Source organism: Eleginops maclovinus, chromosome 8 (genome assembly GCF_036324505.1).
Source record: "Eleginops maclovinus isolate JMC-PN-2008 ecotype Puerto Natales chromosome 8, JC_Emac_rtc_rv5, whole genome shotgun sequence".
Lineage (NCBI taxonomy): Eukaryota > Metazoa > Chordata > Actinopteri > Perciformes > Eleginopidae > Eleginops > Eleginops maclovinus.
The window spans coordinates 16,958,401-16,973,808 of record NC_086356.1 but is presented as its reverse complement, the minus strand read 5'-3'; the positions used below and the strand labels follow the sequence as shown (position 1 = coordinate 16,973,808).

At 45.4% G+C, this 15,408-nt stretch overlaps 1 protein-coding gene across 1 annotated transcript in view; it reads left to right on the top strand.

Annotated features, from left to right (window-relative positions):
- garnl3 (GTPase activating Rap/RanGAP domain like 3) overlaps positions 1-15,408 on the top strand; it is a 103,031-nt gene continuing 87,623 nt past the window's right edge. The window contains exon 1 of the mRNA XM_063889801.1: positions 1-35. The gene's annotated coding sequence lies outside the window, so the exon portion shown is untranslated. The remainder of the gene's footprint in view (positions 36-15,408) is intronic.

Here is a 15,408-nt window from a genome sequence, read left to right as displayed (position 1 = left end):
GTCCCACACTTCAGGAACTGTCCGTCTAAAATCAGGTTTGTGTAAATGTATGATTAAATGCAACGAGAACGGCCAAGTGTGCACCCATGGTCGCGCTACTAACACAGAGGAGAAAACAGTTATAATAGTGAGGTTTGTCAACCAACATGCAAGAACAGAAGGGAACAGGGAATGTGTGTGAATGTGAACGTGTATGTGTGTGTGTATGCGCTGCCCGCAGCATGTGACGGAGCCGATCCGTCACAACCTCACTATTATTGTGCAGCTAGTTTTTGTCACTCTTTTTGAAGAGTTGTCAACCTTAAAAAAGACTTTCAGCCTGACTCTAACGTAGCTTCTGTCTCTAAATAAATGCTACAACAGGGTTTTTCTGAATGTTATACCAATTGTAAAAAAGATAATTGATGATAGCTACCATAATACAGGGATAATGCATATTGTAATTTTAGTTTTCAAGATGTTGTGCATGTGAATGCATTCAAGACCTTTAAACAAGTCTACATCCACGCTAATGGCGCTGTGAGGTAGCTTAGCTAAATGCAAACTTTGACATCATTTTACGAGCATAAATGTTCCCACAAAATGTTATACCCATTAATCCAATAGTAGTTCAGCATTGCACAGAGACAGATGTGTTTCTTTTATCTAATATTGTCTATATTTATATAACTATATTCACCCTGAAACGCTCTGTTTTTAGCACCTGTGTCTTTAAGCTTCTCACCCTAAAAAAGCAATTAGTGAAAGTATTGTGTATATTACAAATTATTTATTTATTATTGGGACTACTTGGATGCATGCAGCCTTCAAATAATTGTAGTACAGCATCCATATCTTGGTAATTGCATGAATAACGGATGCTCACCACCCCATGTAACAACTTGTTTCTAGGAATGCTGAAAAAATAGAAAACTGACATTTCTTAAAGGCTGCTAAATGAATTGAAATCATAAGCTTAATAAAAAAGCGACACTGTTGCATTATCTTGAAAGAAATGTGCTAATGATAAAAAGAAACACAAATGACATAATGGACTCTTGCACGCACACAGAAGGCGAGGAGAGTGTAATTCATTCGACAGCAGGAGGAGCAGAGTGTGATGAGAGGATGAAGATGAAGAGTCTGTTGTCTCTCTGTTTGTCCTGACGTCTGATCTCTCCGGATACCTTCACATCTTTACTCTCTGATAAAAAATGACATTGTTCTCACATCCTCCTCCTCGTGTCTTACTATCTCAATTCAAAAGGAGGGATACTACTGTTTGTGTGTGTCCATGTGTGTTTTATAAGCTAGAATGAATGACTAACCACATACAGAAAAATATGCAGTGAAACGAAGCATTGTGCAAGGAACAATAAGAGAGAAAAAGTCTTTGGACTTCAATTTGTTTTCCCCCTCTGTGATATTTATCCAGTGGAGGATATTTTACTCAAAGAGGATCTCTTAAGCTTTTTGGGGTTTCCCCTTTCCTGTTGCGTGTTATAAATACTTAGAGTGACTGTGGCTGGTCACCACTTTGGTTTTCTTTTGAACCAGAAAGTTGCTCCTGATAGTATAGCCAACTTTAAATGCATGTGTGTGAAAGAAAGCTTCCCTAGAGCAAGTGGTACTGCTCTGCATGGATGAGGTGTGAATGACTTGTAGTATTTAAAGCGCTTTGAGGGGTCGAAAAGACCTGATAAAGTGCCATAGAAGTGCAGTCTATTTACCATATGTTTCTGTACATGGAAATGGTCTACAAAAGCTAGTTTCTCTCCCACACATCCCCCCCTGCCTGAAACGCCTTCATTGGACTCCTTAACATACTCCTCACTATGTAACAACCTCACTTCTATTGGCTAGCTCTCCAACACATTATAGGTGATAGGCTAAGAGGCGGGACATCTTTAAGCGGGTGACCAATCACAACAGAGCCGTCCAGCTAACAAATCAGAGCAGACTGGGCTGTAGTTTCTGACAGAGGGTGAAAAGAGGTGCTGCTGCACAGGCAGTATGAGAACAATAAAGAGCTTGTTGAACATTAAAGCATGGAGACATGACACAGTAGAGGCACTAATTATGGCTTCTATAAGTAAATGTGGCAGTACTATCATCAAAACAAATGAAACTGTTCTGTTAGAAGAAAAAGAAAAAGTTCTGCATTCAAAAAATAACTTCAGTAAAAGAACAAATCAAATCAAAACAGAGAGCCGAGCATCTTCAGTTATGGTAATGAGAACAATAAAGCACAGCCGGCCCGTCACAGGGAAGGGGACATGAAGGACAGATTTGATAGTCACACTGTGACAGGACGAGCTACAGCCTTTAGACGTTCTGACAGTTTCCATGCAGACTCGCCTCCTGTGACTCTCAGATTTCCAGTTTCCTCTTGATCCTTAATCACAGCGACAGAAAAACACAAGCCAAGACCAAAACTGTCACGATTTAAAGTTTCTAGATTAGAAACTAAATTATTTTATATTATATTATTCTAAAATAATATCAAAAAATCACAATCCCTGGATAAAGTTATAGCTAGAAAATGTTAAAAAAGTTATGAGGAATCTAAGTAGCCTACGTTTTCTTCTTCTTCCGGTGCATGCTCGGAGATTTTCGGAGGGCGAGTTGAAGAAAGGAACGACACTTGTTGCGTTATATTTTCCGTTTATTTTTGTTTATGGGTGTTAATATAATATAGTTTATCGGTGGTAGTTTAATTTGCTTTACTTTTTGTGTCTTTTGGTGGTGGTTTTGGGGGGTTTTGCGGGCTTCTCCTGCCGGTGTCTCGCCGGCCGGCGTCTGACGCCATGGTAAATGGAGACTTTTCCAAACTCACGCGGAAGCACGGCATTAAAATATCGGCCGGCTTCCCATGCACTGTGGAGGATATCGGGCTGGCTGTGGGGTATAAGGTCGGACACAGCAGCATTAAGTCCCTGGCGTGGATGAACAGTGCAGTCGTGATCTTTCTGGACCAGGTGGAGAAAGTGAACCGCGTTATCGAGACGGGCATCACGGTGAGTGAAATGTTTGTGCGGGTGCAGCCGCTGACGCTCCCCGCAACCAAAGTGGTTCTATCCAACGTCCCTCCCTTCATAACTGATGAGTTCCTCAGTATCCAGAGAGCTATCCAGACACGGGAAACTTGTTTCTCCGGTGAAGAAGATGCTGTCTGGGTGTAAGTCTCAGTTACTGAAGCACGTGGTGTCTCATCGCAGACAGGTCTTATATGATACTGAACAATCGGAACGCGGAGCTCAACCTCCGTTTTTACGTTAAAGTAGATGATTATGACTACGTGATTTTTGCAACCTCGTCAGTTATGAAGTGTTTTGGTTGCGGGGAAGAGGGGCACACCGTGATTGACTGTCCGGGGCGCGGGGACTCGACTCCGCCTGGTCCGGATGTCACTTCTGCCTCCGTGCCGGTTGTAGTGGAGCAGCGGGCGGCGGCTGCTGCTGCTGAGGGAGGGGTGTCTCCAGCGGCGGTGTCCGCTAATGCGACCGCTGTGGCGGTGGGGGGCTCCCCTCCTGAGGCGGCTGCTGCTGCTGAGGGAGGGGTGTCTCCAGCGGCGGTGGCCGTTAATGCGGTTACCGCCGCTGTTATGCTCCAACAAACGGTGCAGAGAGGAAGCTGTTTTTACAAAAAGTGAATGATGTTTTAAACGGCTGTGCCACGGAGGATTTTTTATTCTTGGGTGGGGATTTTAATTGTACGGAAAATGCATCTTTAGATCGCAACCATGCAGAGCCGCATCCAGCATCCCAGCATGCTCTGAGGCAGCTGGTCCACTCCCACGGCCTGGTAGATGTATGGAGAAGGATGCACACAGATGATAGGCAGTACACCTGGTCCCACATCCGAGAGAATAGGATTTCATCAGCCAGACTAGATCACATTTATTGCTTTAAGCATCATTTTAATACTTTTAAAATGTGCAGTATACTCCCTGCTGGTTTTACAGATCACTCTTTGCTTCTATGCAATGTTTTCATTAGAAATGTTTTACCGAGAAGTGCTTATTGGCATTTTAATTCGGTTTTAACATTTGATAAACATTTTAAAGAGGCCCTTATTTATTTCTGGAGTGTTTTTAGACAGAGGAAGGGAGAGTTTAGCAGTCTTAGGCAGTGGTGGGACCATGGTAAGACTAAGAATGCTCTGTCAACAGCACACCCTCAATGTCACACAGGACAACATCAGATCTATGAAAGACCTGGAGAGTGATATAGTGGAACTAGAAGCAATAAGCAAGTCCACAGGAGATCGAGGATATATTGACATCCTCAAAGAGAAAAAGATGGCTCTAGCCAGCCTGCTGGACGTTAAAGTTCAGGGTGCACTGGTCAGGTCCCGGTTTTTAAACATAAATGAGATGGATGCTCCCACTAGTTTCTTCTTCGGCCTGGAGAAAAGGAATGGACAGAGGCGGGTAATCCACTCACTGCTGTCAGACACAGGGCAGGAATTAACAGAGCCAAGCCAGATCAGGAGGCGAGCTGTGAGCTTTTATTCCACCCTCTACACGAGTGAGTATAATGAGGACGAAACGCTCTCAGAGGAGTTTTGTGCGGAACTACCTCAGGTCTCTGAGGAGACTCACAGCTCACAGGGCTGTTGACGACGCAGGAGTTGCAGGCTGCACTGCAAGGCATGCAGGGACGGCGCGCTCCTGGTATCGACGGCCTCTCGGTTGAGTTTTTTAAAGCGTATTGGGACATCTTGTCTCATGACCTGTTGGACATTTTTAATGAGAGTCTGGCCTCTGGCTCTATGCCAATGTCCTGCAGCAGAGCGGTGATCACGCTGCTGCCAAAAAAAGGGAACTTGCAGGACATCAAAAACTGGCGCCCTGTGTCTTTGCTGTGTGTGGATTACAAGCTTCTGTCCAAGGCTTTGGTCACCAGGCTGGGGAAAGCTATTGAGCAGGTCATCCATCGGGACCAGACCTACTGTGTGCCCGGCAGGTCCATGGTGGACAATGTTCACCTGATTCGAGATGTTTTGGAGGTCTCCAGCTCATTGGGCATTGATACTGGTCTGATTTCTCTAGATCAGGAAAAGGCTTTTGACCGCGTTGAGCACAGCTTCCTCTGGAAAGTAATGGAGAAGTTTGGGTTCAGCGCTGGTTTCATAGCTAAGATCAAAGTGTTGTACAATAAGATTGAGAGTGTGCTGAAGTTCAACGGTGGGCTGTGGGCTCCTTTTAGAGTGTGTAGAGGGGTCCAGCAGGGCTGTGCTCTGTCTGGGATGCTCTATGCACTCTCCCTAGAACCCCTCCTCTGCAAAATACGCTCTAAATTGCAAGGGCTGTTTTTACCTGGTTTTAATGGAAACACGGTTTTATCTGCGTATGCGGACGACATCGTTGTTTTTATTGGTAACCAGAGGGATGCAGACATTTTAACCAATACAGTGACAGATTTTAGTTCAGCATCGGCAGCGAGGGTCAATTGGAAGAAGAGTGAGGCTCTTGCTGTCGGTGAGTGGCGTGGCTTCCCCAGGGCATGACATGGAAAAGAGATGGCATAAAGTACCTGGGTGTGTTCGTAGGGAACACAAATATAGTCCAGAAGAACTGGGAGAAGATTGAGGAAAAACTGTCCAAATGGAAGTGGCTGCTCCCACAGATGTCTTTTAAAGGTAGAGTTTTGGTTTTAAATAGGGATGCACCGAAAATTCGGCCACCGAAAATTTTCGGCCGAAAATGGCCCAAAAGTGCATTTTCTGTTTTCGGCCGAAACACTTTTGTCACCGAAACAACAAGGCCGAAACAGAACGTTGTGATGATGACGCAAGCAAAAAACCGCGAACAGCACTCGGGCCAACATGTCTGCGGTGTGGACGCAATTCACTGTGTCTGAAAAAGAACAACGAATAGCAATTTGCAATACGTGTAAAGCCGAAATTTCTAGAGGGGGTATATCTGCAAAGAGTTTTTCCACGTCGGGTTTAATTCATCATCTTAAATCAAAACATCCCGATCGCTATTCTGAATTTGAGAAAAACGCGGCACAGAAAAGGAAAGCCATTCCGAGCACACCGACTCCGTCTGTGGCAGACGTTTTTGAAAAGGCCAAAAAGTTTCCCAGTGATGGTGCCAAGGCTAAGGGCATTACACAAAAAATGATGGAATTCATTGCCTTAGATGATCAGCCGTTCTCTGTTGTAGAGGACGTGGGATTTCGTAGGCTGATAGAGCACATTGAGCCCCGTTATGCCATACCGAGCAGACGACATTTCTCAGACGTATGTTTACCTGAGCTGTTCAATGTTGTTGCAACTCACGTCCATGAGCTTATGGCATCTGATATTTCAGCAATCAGTTTCACGACCGATATATGGAGCTCAGACGTCAGCATCACGAGTATGCTCAGTCTAACTGCACAGTGGATCGACACAGATTTCAAGCTGCAAAAGATTCTGCTTAATTCACAAGAGTTTCGATGCACTTGACTTAAATGCACTTTGTTTTTTTATGAGAGAACATATTTAATTTTACAATATTTCAGCAGGCCAGTCAGTTTACAGGCCTGTACATTATTATTTCATGTAGGCTACACATGTGTGGTCAAGTTAAACATTTAATTTTATTTTATATTGTGCATAATGTCAGTTCTAAATAAATATTTTCATAATTTCGTGATTTATTTATTCTTTGAATTGCAACGCCTTGATTTTTAGTAAGGTTAGCACACAGTCATAGCCATAAATGCAATGGTACTAATAATTGGAATAATAATTTATTTCGGTGTTTCGGTTTTCGGCCTTGGTTTCCTCATTTTCGGTTTTCGGTTTCGGCCAAGAATTTTCATTTCGGTGCATCCCTAGTTTTAAACAACCTTGTGGCATTCCAACTGTGGTACCGTCTTACCTGTGTAGACCCTCCCTCAGGCCTACTGGCCCAAATACAAAAGAAATTGGTAGATTTCTTTTGGGATGGGCTACACTGGGTGCCACAGGGGGTGCTGTTTTTATCTAGAGAGGAGGGGGGACAGGGCCTTGTCCACTTGGCCAGCCGAACAGCCACTTTTAGAATGCAGTTTCTGCAACGGTATCTTACCGGCCCGGCTGATTTGGTGTGGAGAGATGTGAGCAGCTGCATTCTAAGACGCGTGAGTAACCTGGGGCTGGATGCTGCTCTGTTTTTAACTGATTTAAACATTTTAAAGTTAAGTGGGTTACCTCCCTTTTATCAGCGTGTTTTTAAGTCTTGGGCCCTTTTTAACCATAAAAGGTGTCTGTCAAGTTATCCAGATGTTAAGATTCAGATTCAGCTCTGCCCAAACTTGAAAACGGCTTGTTCAACACAAATAATGCAAGGGGACAACTCTGTTCCGTTCTGGTGATTTATTTTCTTTCAGATTGATGGCACAAAGTGAAATTCCAGAGGAAGAATAGGTTGATAACCTTTAAGAAACAAAAGTATGCATCAGTATGCATCAATCATGATCATTAAACTAAACATCTCATTTAAATTCAACACAGATCAAAATCAAACAGAAAACAGCAAACATATGATTCTTTCAAACTAAATATTTGAAGTCCATACCAGTTGCGTCTGTGGTTGAACATGAGCTGTCAGTAGGCTGAGGAGACCGAGCAAAGAGGGCTCGCCGAGCTAACTCCAAACATTTTATACTCATGCTTGATTAGAGGTGCGCAGGTGAAATCGGTCCCTCCAGAAACATGGGTTGCATCCTGTCTGTTGGGCGTCTGGGTGAGCTCTCTCTGCCCCCTTCAGGCCTGGAGTTCCTCCACAGATACTGGTCCTATGCTCACACTTGTTTGACGCCACACCTCCCACTTGACCTCCTGGTTCTTGAACCCAAGGAGGTCACAGCACCTTAGTGTTGGGCAGGGTTTGTTTAAGTTGCCCTTTCAGTGTTGCTCTTCAATCGGAAGTATGACAATGATACGCCTGACATCTCTGTGAAAAACTGTAGCTGATATTTTGGTTTTGAGTCTTTTTGCTTTCTGGTTTTGAGCAGGCTTCATAGTTGGGACAGGGTAGCTAGGAAAAGTTCTGACGTGAACATCCCTGACGATGCCCTTCTTGTCAGCGTTGACATCGATCACTTTGGCGAGCCTATACTGACCCCTCAGGGCGTTTTGGTCCGCTAGCCAGACAACATCTCCAACTGCCACATTCTTTTGCACTGTGTGCCACTTAGTCCTCACGAATAGGTTGGGCCCAGCTAACTGACTCCATTTCCTCCAGAATCGGTCGATTTCTGTTTGAATAGCCCTCAATCTTCTGTAGGGGTAGCCTTCAAAGTTAAAGCTTCCAAGATCTCCTCTGGGTCCAGTCCGTCCAAGCAGAAGGGTATTTGGGCCAATGTAGTCTATGCAGTCCTCCCGGCTCTGCACCCTGGCATCAATTTGGAATCTTCCTCCACAGAGCAAAAGTCCTGTGTCCTTGTCCTTGTACACGACAAGTCTGTTCAGTGTGGTGTCTGGAAAGGTTTCACCTTCTTGAGCCGCAAGGAATAGATCCCGGAGTGCATCTTCACATTCTGCAATGGTGAGTACAGCTTCTTTAGCTCGGGACGTTATCTCTGGTGTTGAAGGAATTCCCTCCCACTTTGGCTTGCTAGAGCCTGAGGTCTTTGTCAGTAGTTCCTTCCACTTCTTTACAGCTCTCCATACCCAGGCGATGACTCTGGTCAGCTTGGTCAAATTGCTGAACTTCCTGATGTCAAGGATTCTCTCCATTGCAGAACCAGCTGGTACCCTCTGGAATTGGATCTTGGGTTCAAACAAGTGTGAGCATAGGACCAGTATCTGTGGAGGAACTCCAGGCCTGAAGGGGGCAGAGAGAGAGCTCACCCAGACGCCCAACAGACAGGATGCAACCCATGTTTCTGGAGGGACCGATTTCACCTGCGCACCTCTAATCAAGCATGAGTATAAAATGTTTGGAGTTAGCTCGGCGAGCCCTCTTTGCTCGGTCTCCTCAGCCTACTGACAGCTCATGTTCAACCACAGACGCAACTGGTATGGACTTCAAATATTTAGTTTGAAAGAATCATTTGTTTGCTGTTTTCTGTTTGATTTTGATCTGTGTTGAATTTAAATGAGATGTTTAGTTTAATGATCATGATTGATGCGTACTGATGCATACTTTTGTTTCTTAAAGGTTATCAACCTATTCTTCCTCTGGAATTTCACTTTGTGCCATCAATCTGAAAGAAAATAAATCACCAGAACGGAACAGAGTTTTCCCCTTGCATTATTTGTGTTGAACAAGCCGTTTTCAAGTTTGGGCAGAGCTGAATCTGAATCTTAACATCTGGATAACTTGACAGTTGATAACCACCTTATATCCAGCGTGGCAGTGAAGACCCCAGGATTAAAGCCTGAAGAAAGGAAAGCTGTCATTGCAAAGGGAGATAATTGAAGATCTGGAGAAATTTCCTGCTTTAAGAGCAAACCAGCCAAGGAAAGTCATGGACATGATTCGAACCATTGAGAAGGCCCTGAACGATCTCACAGAGCTCGGAAACACTGGAGCCATAAAGAATCCTCTGGTGATAAGATCCATAGAGAGCAAGCTGCCAGACAATATGAAGAGAGACTGGCTCGTATTCATGGTCAACCCAAGAAATGGCGTGACCCCAGACACTCACTTCGACAGCCTTCTTGGATTCCTGAAGACCCAAGAGGAAATTCTTGAGAGACTGGAGCAGCTTAGTGTGGGTGAAACGCCTGAAAGGAAACTTACTTACCTGGACAAGAAGTATGCCTCCACACGTTCCACAAGGAGGGGAGGATGTATTATCTGTGGAGATGAAAAGCACCGGGAGAAGATTTTCTTTTGCAAGTGGTTTAAAGAACTGAAGCCTCGCGAGAAGCTGAGTGCTGTGGAGAAGTTGGGAGCATGCAAGCGATGCTTAGTCTGTCATGGAGAAGATGAGTACTGTAAAGACACTTACCTGTGCAGGAACAGGGACTGTAAAAAAGGGAGCTCTTCGGACCACCATTTCTTTCTTTGCTCAAGAGGAGACTTCAAGATGAAGGAATCTGATGGAGGAAAATCCACCTGGAGAAAGCAAAAGCTCACAGAGGAGCAAGTAAAATTGATGTCTGAACTCACTCCGGAAATGGCAGAAAGATTCAGGAAAGCTTTTACCAACACCACTGCAAGGGCCAACTGTGTTGTGAAGGATCAACGTGGAGTGGTGGCGTCAAGAACACCTGAGCTACCAGTCATTCTAATGCTGTTAGAGGTAACTGCCAATGCAGGACAGAAGATTGGAACTCTCATTGACTTAGCATCAGACACCAACTACGTCACCCACAGTGCTGCCAGGAGATTGAATCTGCTAAGTGAAAACATCACGCTAATCGTCCATGGAGTTGGAGGGATGGCCATGGAGGTGAAAACCAAAAGATACTCACTCAGAGTGAGGGTCAAGACACCCAACGGCACGGAGAGAGCTCATGAGCTTGTCTGCTATGGCTTGGATGAAATCGCCAAAGTGCACAGAGTAATCAAACCAGAGCAACTCAAAAAATTCTTCCCAGGAACCAACCTGGAAGAGCTCAAAAGACCAAAGCACATTGAGCTACTCATCAGTCACTGGGAAGGAAGACTTGCTCCACAAAGAGTGAAGGTGATTGGGGACCTTGTCCTTTGGGAAAGCCCATTAGGAAAGACGGTTGGTGGAGCGCATCCAGACCTCTTTGAAGAAGTGGATATGGCTGCGCATACATCTAAAACACACTTTGCGCGATCCATGAGAACTGCAGCAGTGAAGTATCAAGAAATCACTGAAGCACAGGAGTTCAAAGCTGAAACCAAAAGTACGGTTGCTGGCAAAAAGTTCTTGGACTGGTGGAGATGGGACAGCATTGGAGCAGCCTGCGAACCAAAGTGTGGAGGATGCCGGTGCGGCAACTGTCAACCAGGAGGCAAGGAAATGACTCTGAGTGAAGAAAGAGAGCTGGAGATCATAAGGAAAAGGCTAACCTACATCAGAGCAGATGCGCACAGTGATGGACCACACTGGGACACCAAGTATCCCTGGATTCAAGATCCAAGTTCCCTTCCCAACAACAGGAGTGGGGTGGAAGCCACTTTCTTGAGGACAGAGAAACAACTCAAAAAAGAGCCAGAGTGGAGAATGGCATACACAGCTCAAGTCCATGAGATGGTGGAGAGAAGAGCAGCAAAGAAACTCACCAAAGACATCACTGCAAGCTGGAAAGGACCAGTATGGTATGTCAGCCACTTGGTGGCACCAAATCCGCACTCGCTCACAACACCCGTGCGACTGGTATGGAACAGCAGCCAGAAGTTTAAAGGGCTCAGCATGAGTGACCTTCTGCTGAAGGGGCCTGATGTCCTCAATCCCATCCGAGCAGTACTACTCAGGTTCAGAGGAGGTGTCCATGCTGCCCTTGGCGACATCAAGAAAATGTACAATTCTGTGTGGCTGGAAGACCTGGAGATGCACCTCCACAGATTTCTCTGGAGAGACACTGAGGAGGGAGAGATCGAAGAGTATGCCATTACCAGAGTCAACATTGGCGATCGACCAGCAGGGTGCATTGCACAGCTGGCCATGAGGGAGACAGCAAAGCTGCCCATGTTTGCTCACCTGGAGGAGGAACGTAGGATCCTTGATGAGGATGCTTATGTCGACGATGTCCTGACCTCCCATAATGACTTGCTAAAGCTGGACCAGAACACCAAAAGAGTTGAAGAGATCCTGAAGGCAGGCGGCTTCTTCCTCAAGCCCTGGGTCCGGTCAGGCCAAAGTGGGAGGCAGGAGGTTGTGCCAGGAGAACAAGGAGCAGAGGAAAACAGAATACTCATTCTTCCAAACCAGATGAGGGAAGGAGACAACAAAGCCCTTGGAATTGGATACCTCGTTGAAGAGGATAAACTTTACCTCATGACCTCAATCAACTTCTCAAAGAGGAAAAGGAAAATGAGAGTCGGCCAAAATCTCCTTGGTGAAGAGGTGAGAGAGAACACTCCAAACCCACTGACAAGAAGACAACTGCTAAGCCAAGTAGCAAGCCTGTATGACCCAATAGGCCTTGTCACACCTGTCAAACAGAAGGGTGCTATTCTTGTCAGGAAGGCATTTCAGGAAGCTGGAGGCAAAGCTCTGACCAGAGACACTTGGGACAAACCTCTGTCTGAAAAATTGAGGGAAGAAGCTATCCTGCTGTTTGAGGAATACACACGTCTTAGCCAAATCACCTTCCACAGAAGCCTCACACCAGTCGATTGGATTGGAAAACCTTGGGGAGTAACATTCTCTCATCCCAGGATCCCAGGAGACCTGAACATTGCTGACCTCGTAACAAGAGGATCAAGGCCAGAAAACCTTAAAGAGGATTCTGTGTGGCAGAAGGGACCAGACTTTCTGAAGGACCCTGTGGAAGAGTGGCCAAAAAAGTCAGCCAAAGAAGTCGCTGCATTTGCCAAAGAAGGCATAGACCAGCTCCAAAGGAAGTCTTTCACAGCAGCACTGACCAGAACCAAGGTCAAAAAACAAAGTGATGTCCCTTCTTTTACTGCAATGCCAGAGTCTCCAGTCTCAATTCAAGTGATGAGTGACCAGGAAGATGCACAGCAAAGTAGCCCTGATGGAAAAGACTGACTCTCTGCACTGGTTGTTAAAAGAGCCTCTGATTCATGGAACCAGGCTGGACGTTAGCAGCAGCGAGACACCAGGACTGGCGGTGGCGCTGTGCAAATCTGGGACCCTGAGCCATCAGCAGGTGGTGGATGCAGTGGGGCCGGAGCTGAGCGATGCCCGGGCCTTGGGCTCTCTGCTGGGTTTACACTCTGTCCGGGTGGCCCAGAGAATCCTGCAACTCTGGAGCTGGAGCCTCTGCGCTGAGGAACAGAGACTGTTAAGGAGCTACGGACAGGGCAGAGCCAAACCAGACCCAAAAGACCCGTTCCCGGAGATATACCTGAGCCCAGGGCTCGGAGAGCTGATGGGCCCCCTGCTCAAGGTTGCAAACCCAGAGAAAATGACCATACACAAAGCGGACAAAAAGACTATATACATGAACATTGTCAAAACCATAAACAAAAATGGACTGAAGGACAGGGCCTCCACTGTATGGAGCACTAGACTGGGTGCCGGAAACGGACCAGGCCCACAGTGGAGGATTCTGTACAAACCTCCCTTTAAAGAAAGGTACTTCCGACCTCCAGTGGAGAATTTTACACGGCGCTATCGCCTCCAATTCTTTTATTTCCATCGTTAATCCTGCTGTTATTAACAACTGTCCATTTTGTGGTTTTAGAGAGACTGTTTTCCTTGTTTTTACAGAGTGCCAGAGACTCACGGGTTTCTTCTCTCTTTTAACATTGGTTTTTAGTCTTTTTAGTATAGTTTTTACCAAGAGCGTGTTTATCATGGGGGCTCCATACAGCAAGACAAGCAAAGAAAAGTGGCAGCTCCTAAACTACCTCTCTGGTGAAGCAAAAATGGCTATCTACCTAAGTAGGAAGAACAGAGTGGAAAACAGGAAGGGACAAGAAGCAAAAGCGATCTGGCTGTGCAATATCAGAGCCAGACACTGGCTAGAGCAGTGTTTCCCAACCTTTTTTGAGCCATGGCACATATTTCACGTTAGAAAAATCCCACGGCACACCACCAAATAAAAATGTCACAAAAAGTTTATATAATGAAATATAATGAAAATGTAGTCTCATTTTACTTACTCAATGTGAAACCTGGGCTTGTTTAGTTGAACACAAATCTGATATTCTTGCAGGAATTGAAGAAAGGCAAACACGAAGATCTTCCTCAACAGCTCTGAGTCTCTCTCTTTTCTTAGTCTCTAAAGCCTCCTAAGGCCCAAGATGTTTTTTTACATGCATTTTTTATTTCTCTTTGCTATTTGGGCTTTTTGGAACCTAATTAGAATAAAAACTAATTTTCATCTTTAGATGTGGTGTACTTTTAGAGAAAAATGATGTCCACATATGTGGATTCTTGTTCCGAATCTCCATAAAACACAATTAAGTCACCTTTATGTAATAGAATGAAAAACTATTTATTTCCACCTTGAACAGCAGTTTTTTTCACATAGACACACATTTTTGAACATGTTTTGATCAGAAAGTTAAAACAACAGGGAAACATTTCATTTTCACACACACACACACACACACACACACACACACACACACACACAGCAATGATGTCACAAGGAGTACATGTGGAGATTCATGTAGGATCATGTACACACCTTGAAAATCACTGCCATCTATGTGTGAAAAACTGAGTAACAGTTGCGTTCGGTTTGTAAGCACAACAACACTTTGCAGGTAACACAACGCACTCGGGTTCTTCCAGTGCAGCCTGGTTGTCTGCAGCGCATCGCATTCTTCAGGCCAATCATCTCTGGGAGGTGGGCATTAGCCCTTCTGCGGACGGAGACATGGGGCAACTCTGTCACATGACGTTTTACCCCTTGATTTGAATCTTCCTCTGAATCTTCCTCCGATAGGTCAGCATCTGCACCGTGATGCTGGGCCAAGAGGATCTTTGCCACTTCCATACGGAACTGGAGGAACTGGATGTGTCTTGTCTTTGGTCCAGCACATATTGCATGGTCTTTGCGGTAGAGTAGCCAGCTGTTGGCTAAAGCCAGATCGGTGAAGTGCATTACCATCCGCATTGTCCACTTCTTAGTACGGGTGCTCATGCGATAGTAACTAATCATTCTATCTATCAAGTCAACTCCACCCATCTTGTTGTTGTACTGACGGACAATGCTTGGTCGCGAGACAGTGACGTATTGTTTCATCTTCTTGTCCCAGCGCTGGCAGGTGTCTTCAGGCTGTGTACCATGAACAACAGACATCATCAATACTGGTTTGTTGTCATACCACTTGACTACACACAACTTTCCATCTTCAGCGGACACTTCTGCTGAGGTACCTCTTCCTGCATTTTTCATGTCTTTGTCACTGGGTAACTTGTGGTTCGCTCCAGTGAGTCGGTTCTTCATTATTGTACCTGTGATGTACAGCTCCTTCTCCATCATTTTTTGCGCACCTTTGATTGTGGTGAAGAACCGGTCGCAATATACTTTTGTGCCACGTTGAAGAGTTTGGCACAGACGCTCGATGACTAAGCTTGCCAAACCCAGGCCCTCGGGTTCTTCAACCTTCTCAATCAGTGAATTTGTACCTTGATAGAGCTCAAAGTCGAGCACAATGCCATCTGCTGTAGCACAAACAAAGTTCTTTATGCCAACTGGGTTTGGCTTCATTGGCAGATATTGCCTGCATGGACAGGCTCCCGTGAAGGGTATCATCTGCTCATCAATTGATGCGCAATCAGGACGGTTCAGAGACTTGCAGCCTAGCAGAATCCGATCGAGAAAAGGCCTCACCTTCCAAAATTTGTCAGACTTCCTCAGGTCTTCAGGCACATCATCATCAAT